This window comes from Octodon degus, unplaced genomic scaffold, assembly GCF_000260255.1.
Source record: "Octodon degus isolate 3935 unplaced genomic scaffold, OctDeg1.0 scaffold00007, whole genome shotgun sequence".
NCBI lineage: Eukaryota > Metazoa > Chordata > Mammalia > Rodentia > Octodontidae > Octodon > Octodon degus.
In genome coordinates, this window is record NW_004524583.1 from 3076533 (window position 1) to 3080700 (window position 4168).

Sequence of the window (4168 nt, forward strand, 5' to 3'; positions counted from 1 at the left end):
TTTGGTGTCTTACTCAGACTTACAGACTAGATTGGAAAGATGTAATGTTAACCTTAAACTAAGCTTTGACTTCTAATGAAAGGCAGCATTACAAGCTGCTATTACATTTTGAGATAAATATGATATTCTTAATTTTAAGTAGTCAAGAGATAGACAACCAGTGGAACTACATGCTACATCTGGAGCCCAAGCAGTCAGACTCCTGCTGACCTAATAGACATCCAAGCAGGAGACTGGAAAAGTCATTTTCTTTCAAATGTGTATTGTTGAAGGTCTAAGAATTAGAACCAAGTCTTTTAGTTATTTCAAATTTTAGCTATTTACCAGGAGAAAGATGAGCACCCTTTGACTTCTTAGAATGTTTAATAGAGGCAATAATAAAGCACACTTCGTGAGGTGTTAATTAAATAGAGGGCCAGATGACTCTTACAAATAGGTACATTACTCAGTCAACTCCAGATATTAGAAAAGAGCACAAAAGATAGCTTTTGCTCCAGACAACTCACTTGATACTTTGTAGGGCACTGAGGCAATAATTTCCTATAATCAGAACTAGGAGAAGACCAGCGAGAGAAAGCAAAGAGATAAAAAATGGCTGCCATTATTGAGGTTTCAAAACAGATCCTAAGTCTGATTCTCTGGGCTCCAAGAAGAGCTCAAAAACAAAGAGGTTCATCTGCTGATGATGTTAACCTGCTGCTGTTGTCAAAAGCCAGGTCAGCATAAGAGGGACTACCTTAAGAGGCCCACAAGCCATGCTCTGACTGCCAAGGCAGCCACTAGAAGTGAGACTACACTGGTGTGGAGGCCCCAGAGCTCAGACTCAACTTTCGAGGTGGTCCATTAGGGCTAAAGGGCACTTGGCCTACTTCCTCCCTCTGTTGAGATTGTTATCTCTACTTGTCATGTGGAGGGAGGAGTCCTAGGTAATCGTGACTAAAGAAAAACCCAGCCTATTGCTGGACACTGGCACAGACAGATCTCTTTGTCATTCTCAACCCCGACCTTCCTTCCAGTTATCATACCTCAATAGAAACAGACTTTAGAAGATGTATTGCTTTAGCTATAACTTAGATACTGCAGTATATTCAGGTTTCTTACTAATCAAGATGATGCTGAGACTGATGTTTTAATATATATATATATATATATGACTAAACAATGTATTTCACTAGTTAAAAAAGATCCCCAAGGAAGATAAAATCCTGTCAGTGTAAAAGTTCTAAAGACACTGGCTATACGGGGTCCAATATCTTTGGGCCTATAGATAGAGACAGGTCTTGTGTTTGTGACATAAAACTCAGATCCACAGTGTTAAAAGGAGAGATCCTTTAAAAATGCCTCTTGCTTGCAATGGAGGCCATATGTAAAACACTGAATGAGACATTGATTTAATTTGGCTGAATGTTATGCATTTTGTGATAAATGTGTAAGTTCATCTGATTGATTTCTTTCTTTTTTATGAGCAGAATATGTTTATTGAGAGAAAGAAAGCTCCTGTCCATGAGAGGGACAGGAGGGGGGCCCGAGTGGGTAGTTCCCAGGAAGCTGTCTCTTCCAGGGACTTTTATATTGTAAAACCATGTGAGGCTAAGGTAGAGAGAATGGGGACTCGCTTAGGTGGGCAGGAGGTGGGACAAAACTGTGGTCAACCAATGGGATTACATATGGGACAGGGTCTTTTTCTGTTGGGGGTTGGAATGTGGGATAGGGTCTCTTTCTGTTGGGGGTTGGACTAGTGACTCACTTGGGTCTTTCCAGGTGATTGATACCTATTTAGAATATCAATCTCAGGTGCTACTCATTTAGCATTTGTTTGGCCTTTAGGTCTTTAGGTCTGGTTCACAGCAGGAGCATCCACCCCTCCCAAAGTTGTAAGGCATCTCATCTTCTGTGCTGTCTCCTTTGAGGGCCTGGCCCTGTCTTATTGCCTATAATATTTTTATCTAACTCGGCTGCCTGCAATATTCCCCCCTCTGAAGAAGTAACCTGAACTGCCATGAAGGGAAATATGGGCGAGACCGCTCTGGCTTCTTCACGCTGAAATGGGTGGTAGTTGTTGACTGGCAGTCAGATATATTCTTCAGAGGTTTTATCTAAAGGCCCTCAATAGATGACAGGCATTTTTCTCTTGAGTAGATGCATAGCTTTGAGTCTGGAGTAGACAAAGCCAAAGAAACAAGTCAAATAATTACAACAGGATAATTATGAAAAAGATGAGTTAGAACTTTGTGTAGGTCTATTAGCAAATATCTCTTAAATATGAGGTTTAATCCTTTTTATCTTTTATGGCCATTGTATACTGTCTCAAACAAACTGGGCTTTTATATTTTACCAACTCTATTATTACTTGGGGCACATGGATTGCCAGAAATAGGGAAAACACTGAGTACTCTAGTTTGTATGTGTGGTCACTGGCTGGGTAACTACCTGTGGAGGGCCACTGGAGCTCAGGATTTTTATGTTGATAGTAAATACATGTGCGACCTTTCTTAACTAAAACTGTCTTATAGCAAACTGGGACTAATAGCAAACTGTCAGACTCCATGAATAAAGGGTTTTAAAAGCCATTTGAGATACAATTGCTACTTAAAAATTTTGTACATTTATCTGTTAGCACAAACACTCATGCTCGATTATATAGGCTTGAATTTCTCAAAAAATTTGTTCTTTTTTTTAAAGAATCAAAATCATTTTTATTAAAATATTCATTGTACATATCAAGACAGTTCAGTGTGGCATTTCAATATATTTACTGATATACAACACTCACTGAGCACATTCACTTTCCTTTCATGGGCCTACTCCCTTCTCAACCTATAACAATCACTCTCCTACATTCAAGTTCATTTTTCTTAAACTTCTATATGAGAGCATATTTTTAGTACAAGGAGTCAAACTCAGGACCTTGCATCTTCCAGGGAGGTGATACGCTGCTGAACTACATCCCCAGCTTAAACTTATCTATGAAAGAGAACACTTACTATCTGTCTTTTAGCATCTGCCTTCTTTCATGTAGCATAAAAATCCCCAGCTCCATCCTTACTACAAACAACAGGGTCTCATTTTTTATGGCTAAGTAGTGTATATATTTTCCTCATTTTTTGCAGTTATCAACTGACTGGCACCAAGCAGACCTAATATTTTAGCTATTGTGGACAGTGTGCTGACTGTATGTCATTTGGATATACACCAAAAATAGGATATTGCATCAAAAGGGACAACTATCGGGAGGGAAGTTGTCTGTGCTTCAGGTATCTAAGTCAAGGCCACTGCCTCTTCGAATTCGGCAGGGCCCCATGAGAAATATGCACAGCTTAGAGACCTGTCACCATAGTGACTTGAGTTTGCTTGAGATAATATAGATTTCTGTCTTCTTTCCCATGAAACCACCAAGACATGCTGGCTGTTCTGCTAATAGAAATTCTTTGTATCCCAGAGTCCACTATCCCCTTAAACTCTCCATGAATTTATTCATATGTTAATTATATAAACACATGTGCTGCAGGTGCTGAGTAGTAGTTTGCTTTCTCCCATCAGGAAAAAGGGCCCCACCTGACCTCACCTTTGCATATTGATTCCTGTCTTTCTTCTTTTATTTTCTTCAAAATTTTATTGATAAACAGCAATGAGAAAGTTTCAAATCAAATAGGAAGTACAGTTTCAACAAATAATACACTGTATATATTCTTCTTAGTGGTCAATTGCTGTACAAGATGCAGACTTGAGATCCTATTTACGAACACCATTAGAACAAATCCCTCTATTCATTAAGAGAATGCAACTATATATCTATCCTAACCACTTTGAATACACAGATACAAAATGGACATTCATCCGTATACCCCATTTTTCTAAGTTCCGTTATTGAATATTATAGGTGTGTAAACTCAGCAAAATATTCCAAAAGAGTCCAGTATCCCATAATAGCATTGGGTCTTCTGTTTAACTGGCATGTCAGAAATTATTGACCTGAGTCCCTCACAGTTCAACATAACAACATAGTTTTACTTCCTATATTTCGTCTTCATACTTTTCTACTGGATGGTTAAGACCAAGGTAAAGCTGGACAAGTGCAACAAGAGTTGTAGCTTTTTGGTCTGAGAAGGTCAGTGAAATGCCCTCAGGATTTATCCTGAGATCCTGTACCTCAGATTGTAGAACCTTT

General features: G+C 38.9%; 1 pseudogene; it reads left to right on the forward strand.

Annotated features, from left to right (window-relative positions):
* Nucleotides 1-591: 591 nt before the first annotated feature.
* The window catches only part of LOC101590523, a 31098-nt pseudogene continuing 27521 nt past the window's right edge, over nucleotides 592-4168 (forward strand).